Consider the following 9,265-nt stretch of genomic DNA (forward strand, 5'->3'; position numbering starts at 1 on the left):
CAGCCGTCTCCCTGGTCGGTGCCTCAGGGTGACACGGGGCTGGATGGCGGAGGGCTGGATGCCCGTCCCCGCAGCCGGCCCAGGCCGCAGCCCCACCGCGCACAACTCACGTACTGAGGTGCCATCTTCTGGAAGGCGAAACGCGGCCGAGGGACAGGCAGCAGGAGGCCGAGGCTGCCGGCGCTCACCGCTCGGCCACGCTCCTCGCAAAGGCGGCCGTGCCCCGGAGAGGCTGGGACCAAAGCAGGAGCCACCAGCGGAGCCCTCCTCAGAGGCCTCAGGGCTTCTTTCACAGGGATTTCAAGGGAATTGCAGTTCTTCAGGGTAATGGAGAGCACAGGCCAAACAAGCCGCTTCCAGCCCACAAAAGGAGGACTAAAAATCAGTGAGATCCACCAGACCTTGTTATTGCAACCGCACTGACTTGGGAGAACCGCAGAGGCCGGGGCCAGGCTGCAGGCAAAGCGTGGCCGGAGCCGTGTCCCCGTCCTGCAGCCACCCACCAGTGCCACCGGGGCTCCCCAGCTCACCGTCCCCACCAGGGGCTGGGCCACTGCGAGCCGTGAAAGGGGACCAGCCAACACCTCAGAGGGAATCGCCCTCCCTCGGCTTCCCAAAGCAATTTTCTGCCCTTCAGTCCCCAGGCACTGGAGCACCACCTAAGGTCAATGCGACGGAGCGATGGTGGTGCCACGCTCACCACATCCACGCGCCCGCTGGCTGCCAGGTCCTGTCCTCACGTGGCGTAACCCGGCGGATGGACCGGGGCTCGAGGAACCCCACTGCGGTCACTGTCACGGGGCCGCAGCAGGGACGACCCAGCCGGGGGCAATGGGGTGCCCTGGGCCCTGTGTCGGGTCCCGCCGTGCCCCCATGGGGGCCGCTCACCCTGGCGTCCCCACGCCACACGCCTCCAGAAGCACACCAGCAGCTTTCTTTGGATGAAAGCCGCAGGCAGCCCGAGGCAGAAGGAAATGGGCGCTTTCAAAGGAGGCTGAGCTCCTTCTGGAAGTAATTGCAGGCACTCAGCGTGCTGTGGCACCAGGCACAGATGGAGCCTGGGAATAACGCAGTCGTAGCCCAAGCCCGAGCAGAAGGCTTTCATACTGAGCGCTGTGCTTTAACTGTAAATTTACCACAATAACCCGTGATACCCCACTTAGGCTTTCCTAATGCAGATGTGAACTGTGAAATGCCTTTAAAACATAAACACGGCCTAACACCTGTTATAATGCTCCCTACTCCTCTCTTACTAAGAGGAAAACAGTACAAGAAGGCAGAACGGCACCAATGGCCACCAAAAAGCAGAGCGGTGGTGAAGCTGGAGGGTTAAAGAGCATCTGGCTGGGCAGCCCCCACCGGCGGGTGCAGAAGCATTGCAGGCATTACGGCAAAGCATCCCACCAGCACCAGCATCTGCACTTACCTGAAAGGAATTTTATGCCTTATATCCTTCTAGGCACAACTGTATTCACTGTAGTTGAGGCTGAGAAATTCAGTAGCACCTGGGGAGCGTGAGAGGCCGTGGTCCCCATCCTTCCCAGCCACGGTGGTGGGGTCCCTGAACGTCCTCCTGGCCAAGCTGACAGGCAGGGACCACCCTCAGTGCTCTGCTTCCAGGGAAATATGGTTTTGGAGCGCTACCAAGGAGCTGGGGTTACATCAGTGGTTTGAATAGTCACGTTTTGCAATTCTTTTTGCTTTTTGCTGGCGCTCATGGGTGCTGGGAACCTCCTGCAGGGTACTTGGGACAGCTGAGGGCTTCCGTACCTCCCTGCCTCTGGCCAGGCAGGAGCAGCCCTGGGAACCTGGGGGTGGCCTCCGCACGGCAGAGCTGCTGCGTCCCACACCAGCGGCATTTTGTGCTGTGACAGTGACAAACTGCTGCTCGCGCAGCGCTCTGCGGTGCCTCTGACATGAAAATTGCTCCCTGTGAATCTCCCGGAGTGGTGAAAGGGCAAAAGCCCGCAGCACACAGATCTCAGATCGTAAATTTCAGCAGAACGTGGCAGAAGCCTCCAGCCCGGTGGGGCAGGACCCCGCTCCCATCCCCTTCCCTCCTCGGGTCCCCAGCATCGCTCCGTGTCCCCCCGGCTGCTGCCTCCTGATAAAAGGTCGCTGCAAACAAGACCGAGATCACAAGCTCGCTTCGTGTTAGACACTAAGCAGACATAAGATGATAACATCAACTTAATTACATAATAATTAAGCCCTCATCTTCCTGTCATCTGCAGCTGTCAAGGGCAGGCTGATCGGAGCTGCACCTCTGCAAAAGCCGTCGCTCGGCACTGCTGGGTTTGGAGAGGTGTCAAAATACGGGTATTCTGCCTGCAGTGCAAGCTCGTCGCCCTAAACAAGTGGTTGTTTGTCATTTCTGAGCTCTGCCGTGGTGCAGCTCCTAGGGAATGTTGAGGTGGAGAGGTCAGAGTTATCGGGATGAAGCCGCTCAGAGCACTGCAGGGACCGGGACCCCAGCCCGGGCGCAGGTTCCCCCTGCCCAGCAGTTCCACAGGCACCCTTCCCACAGGTCATGGGAAATTACCTTTTTACCTCGTGCAAGCAAACTGTATAAAACATACGTATTTAAGCACATTATTAAGAAAGTGAACTACCATAAATCAGCACATACTGCTCCCTGCAGAATCAGAAATTAATGCTAAGGAAGGAAACCCGACTTCATTTACTGTTCAGCCAGAACACAGCGGAGCTCCCAGCGTGTGGCTGAGCACGTTATCTGGCACACCTGGAGAGCTGGAGGCCTCCCTCACCGTCGCAGGATGCAGGGAGACAACCGGGTCCTCTCCCAGCTCCTCTGGCACCCACAGCAGGCAGCAGCGTGCTCCCCACGGACGGCACGTCCTCTGCCATCGCACCCAGCACAAACCGCTGCCCAGCACCACTGCTATGGCTGTGCCAGGAGCTGCTCAGCTCTCCCAGGGCCAGAGCTTCATCCTTTGGCTGATGACATGGTTGTGCTTCCTTCCCACAGCAGGGCTGGACGCTGTGTTGTCTCCCCTCCTCTGGGATCACCGACAACCCCAGGACATCTATACATGCACCATAGTTGCTCCTTCCCCCTTGGCTGCCTCCCCTCCTGTCACAGAGGAATGATGTTCGTGGTGTGTACACACGCTACTGTAACTACCTTCTCATTAATATTTAATTCTCACACGTGTGCAAGATTTCACTTAGGATCGCTTCACTCTGTCAAAAATCCCGCCGCCGTCGTGGTTTCAGAACCATTACCATTGCTCCAGCAACGCCCGTCAGCTAACGGGCAGGCAGAGCACAATATCTGGTGCAGTTAAAGCACGGATTCATTTCTGCAGCTGCAGGGCAATAACTTAGAGGGGAATTCAGCCCAGAGGCTGCAGCTCACCTCCCCTTCCATCCGCCTAGTTTGACTTTCTGCTATTTGCCTTCCTGGCGCAGTTAAGTGACGGGCTGCGAAGGATGTTTTGTTCCTTGAAAATGGTTCCTCTTGCACCAGCTTCACGCACCAAAGTTCAGGAAATCGTTGCACAACTCTCTCAGCGAGATCCAAAAATAAAAAAACAACCACAAATACTGTAAGGTTAAAGATTTTAAAGACTGCTGCCACCTATGGATGGAAAGCAATGAGAACAGCCCAAAAAGGGAGAGGTGAGCACACAGGGCTGAAATGCCAGATTTTTAACTTAAAAAAGGCAGTGACACTGGAGAAATGCCAGCTCTGCCAGTGAAGACCCGAGCTTTGTCCTAGCTTGGAGCAGCATAGCAAGGTGCATTACACGAAGGAGATAGAGGGAGGCTATTGGGAAGTAAATGCACGTGGTACAAGAAAGGAAATAAACCTTCTGGGGATGCTTGCTTGATTAATCTGATTACATTGCTTTTATCGACAGACCACAGCTTATTCTCCCCATTACCTAATTTCTCTGATTTAATTAAATCCTTTAAAAAGTGTATATATTTACATTCAGAATGCAAAGGTGGTAATTTCTGTAACAAAACTCTACAGGGTACCTAAAATAGACATTTGTAGGACCACATAAACTGCAGAGTGAGTATATTCCACCCTTACAAGAAGAAACGGGGTTTCTGTTATAGAGAGAGCATGTTATTTTATAGTGTAGTACCTTGTAGTGCTGTTGATTCGCGGAAGAGGCCATTTGCTCTGTATGGACATCCACAAGTGCCATGGCAAGGAGAGAAGGCCAGCTGTATTTTCTGCAGAGGGGACACAGCCACACATACAGTCCCATGCCAACCTCGCACATTAAACTGGGCAAGCAGCAGAGCAGAGGGAGCATGGTACAGAAAAAAATACCCCAACCCAACGGTACATGAGGTTCTGCTACATACGTTGCGGTGATGCTCATGCACACTGGTGTTCCCCTCTTTTTGCTCTGGTTACCTGCACGTGAGCTCTGAAGGCAGAAAGCCAACGGGAAGCAGGCATGGTCTGACCCGTGGGCTGAGGCACCCACCATAAGCACTGTGTTACTCTTCAGGAAAATGTTTCATACTTTCAACACGGGGTTAATGATATCCTACTATTTTATTCCTTTTTGTAATTTCACAGGCTTCAGCTTATTGAAAGACCTGTTTTTCTTTTATCCTGAGTCATTTTGCATGAAGAAACTATTGTTCTAAAATGTGACTCACCAGTTTGCATCACCCGTTCCCAAGCCCCCTGGAGGGTACGCAGGCTTCGAAGCAGCCAACAGCAGCCAGCCTTTATTTACCAATAAGTAGGCACTTCATTGCTGCATTGACTCATCCCTGCTTAAGCCTGGTTTTGTTCACACTTCCCAACGGTGAACCTGGACTGATCATTCTGTTGACTTTTGTAATCTTCTTTTATGAAGAAAGCACACCTGATTGACAGTCTGTCTGCTGTTTAAATACAAATACAAAAACTGGTAAGGTGAGACAAGTAACTGAAAGCTAGTCCTGAAATACCCGGGACTATCAAGCTTCCAGAAACCAGCCTTCCATTAAGTAGAAAGCTCCACTACTTGTTACTAAGACATACCTAATACACTGGAATTCATGGGGGAAAAGAGGACGCCACCTGAATTGCCCACCTTGCTGAAGCTCTTACACAGATCATAGCTGCATCTCTTGACTTTTTGAAATCCAAGTCAAAATAATTTGGCAGTTGTTCAGGCTGAATTCCCTTCGGGAGCTAGGCTTAGCAGAAAGATGCCCCAATGGATGAGGCCTGAGAAGCTTCTCCCCTGCTTGGGGAATGCAGCACCAGCAGCAGCAGAGGAGGCATGGACAAGTTCTGCATGAGCAGAACAGAACCCTTAGAGCCTAAAGGTGGGAATGAAAGGCTGGATCCTGCTCTTCTCATGCACCTAGACCTCTGCACTTTTCTTTGTGTACTTATGCTACTGAGTAAGTGTCAATAAACCAAAAAAAACTATGGAATGGCCTTGCAAAATTGAATGTTTGGATGCATTATTTACTCTAAATCCCCATTGTCAAGACTGAACAATGCTGAGCACCTTACCCTAAATATATCATGCAGCACGTTTCTTATGGGGCATAAATCATGGCTCAAATCTTCAGTCGCAATGCCAACTGAAGGCAGAAGGAGAGGTGTTTGGAGAGGTTGCTGCAAGCTTGGGCATCACACTGCCAGCAAAGCCTCACCATTATTCAGCTGGGCTGAGATCCATCTCAAGGGCAGGAGGATTGCACAAGGCGCAGAGAGCAGCCCATGACGCCAACAGCAACGTCTGCAGCAGAGAAAAGCACAAGAACATCACTTGAAAACCTGTGCGAAGGATAAAAAGAATGTCAAGCCCTACGACTATGATGATTTCAGTTAATTACCTCCAAAAGTGGGTTGCACACCATGAGGAGCTTAAAATAGGGCCTAAATTCCTGGTTTTCTCTAACAGCAAGTAGTCTGTTGATGTGATATTTTACATAGCTCAGTTTTTCATGCCTTTCTACTCCTCTGTGCTGTCTTTTGAAAGTCAGCTCTAGCCAAAATTTCCACAGCAGTCACTAAGCCTTCCCTGCTGACAGACAGCTGCCCTGCTATGTAAAATGGGCACGGCTGCATTTTTGTGGGGGAGTGAGGTGAATTTTGGTCTGGGGTTTGGGCTTTGTGGGGCTGTATTTGTGTGTGTCTTTGGGCTGTTTTTTGTGTGTGCTCACACTGAGACCTCCTTGCCAGGCACAGCTTTCTGCTGCCGACCCCTCCTGGGGTGCAGAAGGTTCGGGGAGGGGGGAGCTGCCCCTTCCCCTTGTTTTTCAGTCTTAGCCCCAAACACACAAACCCTCCTAAGTGCAGCACGAGGAGCAGATTAATCCCTAGGGCGACATAGGAATATAGGCTAAAGGGAGCAGGGTTGCAATACACGCCCTGTAGTCTATATTGCACAGGAGAGAGATGAAGGCACGTACAGTGCCAGGAGATTTTGTTGTAGGGGAAGGCCACCGTCCATGCTTCTGGAGGCACTGTCTGCACGGGTATTTGTTTTAATGAGGCTGGAGTTCAACTGCCTCTTCTGTGAAGTGAGAAAACCAGGAACAAAGTCAATCCAGGACCTCTCCGGTCCTTTTTCCTCCGTGTTTTTGCTCTCCAGGGGCTGGCGCTGGTGATCTGCCACCTGCCAGCACTTGCTCAGCCTGGCCCGGCCTGGCCTGGCCCTGCAGGCCATGGGTGCACCCAGCCACACGCCAGGCCCGGCCCTGTGCCAGGGGTCTGCGGGCCCAGGAGACGTGGTGACACCAGGGAGCCTGGCCACAGGACGAGGGGTGACAGTGTTAAACCAAAAGGGTGTTTCAGGGAAAAAAAAATCTTTACCGTGAGGCACTGAACGGGCTGCCCAGAGAAGCTGTGGGTGCCCCAGCCCTGGCAGTGCCCAGGGCAGGGGGTTGGAACCAGATGGGCTTTGAGGTCTGCTCCAACCCAAACCCTCCTGTGATTCTGTGATTTTTTTCCCCACACCTTCTTCCCCCTTCTTTTGCAATCTTGAGATGCAAACACTTTTCATTATTATTTTGCAGCAAGGATTGAAGTCTCAGCTGCACATCTGTTCTACAGAGGTTGTTTCAAAGCTGGGCCATACAAAAGTAAACATGTACGTGGTGATTTTTTTTTTTAATTTTTTTTAGACGCTGCTTTCGTGAAATGCTGTTCTGTCCACAAGGTGTGTAAGAAGTTATTATAGGATCTCACAGTGCCTTCCCTCTTATCCAGTAACATGCTGGGTGGTTTCTGGGCCTTACTGCTCGACCTACTTCCCTTCAGTAAACATCTTCCAGCAGCACGGTGTTCTGCAAGAAGTTCCAGTCCACTTTGTACTCCCCACGATGCGTAAGTCCAAAGCGATAGCTGGCCGGGTCAGACAAGGACGTCACCAGCACCGCTGCTGTGGAGCTTATTTCATGATTTCATGTTTACAGAGACATAAATAGCATTCATCCAGCAGTCACATGCGTGCGGATCTGTTACGCATTCCTCGCTGTCAAACAAACTTGCAGGACCTCAGTGAACTTCAGCCATGATGACTGGAGCTTTTTGTTTTTCCCTTGTTTCTCCCAAAATACCAGCAAATAAAATGAGTAAATCTTTTCCCGTTTCTCTCTTGCATTCTGTCTAACAATAGCTATGAAAATAAAAGCAGAATTTATTCTTTGGCAGAGGTACCCTTTACAGATTTCTTCTCTAGGACTTTAAATATCAAATTCGTAACAAAGAAAAATTCTCCCCACAGCAGCCTGGGGGAAAAAAAAAAAAGGCATATTGCTTTTTAAATTTAGGAGGCGATTCAAATTACAGATTAGGAAACTAAAAGATATTACAGAAGTGGTAACAGCAGATGGCAGGACCAGAAGAGGAGTAAAATAAAAGAACTATAAATCAAAACCAAGTTCTCTTTACAGACAAATTTTCAGGTGCAGACATCAAATCGACATACCTTCTTTTGGGGATGTTTGTCTGAGCTGCGCAGAGAGCCAGCTGTCAGACAGAGAGCCAGGAGTGGGAGCCAGCAGATAGGACACATTTTCTGAAAAATACTCAAGTAAACATCTCATTTCGTAGAAACACCCGTACCCCTTTCCACCAATTCTAAAAGCATCTCAGATGCCAGTAGCAAGGCATAAATTCTGAGAAAAGCCAAACTGTGCTATTAGCTCTGCCTCCTTCTGTTCTGCCTAAATACAGCTTCTCCAGGCAGCACCTAGAACTCCAGCTGCTTTCCCGGCTATAACTGCACGTCTGAACTTCTCCCACAGTATTTCCTGTAATTATTTATTCACCAGTAAAAGCTTTTATTTTCTCTACTGCAAATTCCTTTTTATTTTTATTTTTATTTTTATTTTTTTTACTTAGCACAGGCCTTCACTAAAAGTCCTTTGCAATTTCATGCTAATGCATCTCAGTAACAATATTTTGAAATGATTTATTTTAAATCCCTTGCGTGTATATATATATGTATACACATATATTTACATATTTTATATCTCTATATACTACACACAGAGGAAGGAATAGAAGAGTTACTTGGCACATATAGGAGCCTTCCTTTTACTGTTCCAATTTAGCTGAACCTAGACCAAGATCCTGCTCTAGGAAAGCAGTGAGAAAATGGCGTTCAGGCATTGGGCTGGAACCAATAATCTCGGCTGAACTCAGAATCCAGCTCTGGATGCCAACACCCACGAGAGAGCTTAAAATCCGGTCCTAAATTTTGCAGCTTTTGCGTATCTCTGGTCAGAAGTCATGTGCACGAAGGAAGTGCCCCCAGCCCCGTCCCTGGGGAACGCTCCCACCAGGGATCAGCAATTTGAAGTTACTCTGCAAAACCCTGTATGGTTTCTAAGCTGAATTGCAGGGTACCGGAAGGATTTCAGAAATAAGCCTGAGAAACCCCAGCATTACCGCCAGCATGCACAGGCTGATTGGAAACACAGCTCCCACCAGTTGCTGATTTCTCCCCTTTCATAAGCACCAGCGTTTCCAAATAGAGCCCTGGGACCAGCCCACAAACAAGCTGTGGCAGAGCAGCATCAGGAATCCCACTCCAGAGAATTTTCTCCCTCTTTCCTCACCGACCAGAGGACATCTTTCAACCCAGCTAATTTTTCCCTTCCTGCATCGCAGTTTCTCTCTCGGACAAACGGTGTGTGGACTAGCCAAGGCATTGCTCCATTGCAGCTTGCTGGTGGTGGTGGCTGAGAGCTCTCTCCATTCAGTGACCAAGCATGACATAATCCCTCTGGACCACATTTTCTTCACAGGTTAAACAAGGACAAG

Source organism: Anser cygnoides, chromosome 14, assembly GCF_040182565.1.
Source record: "Anser cygnoides isolate HZ-2024a breed goose chromosome 14, Taihu_goose_T2T_genome, whole genome shotgun sequence".
Taxonomy (NCBI): domain Eukaryota; kingdom Metazoa; phylum Chordata; class Aves; order Anseriformes; family Anatidae; genus Anser; species Anser cygnoides.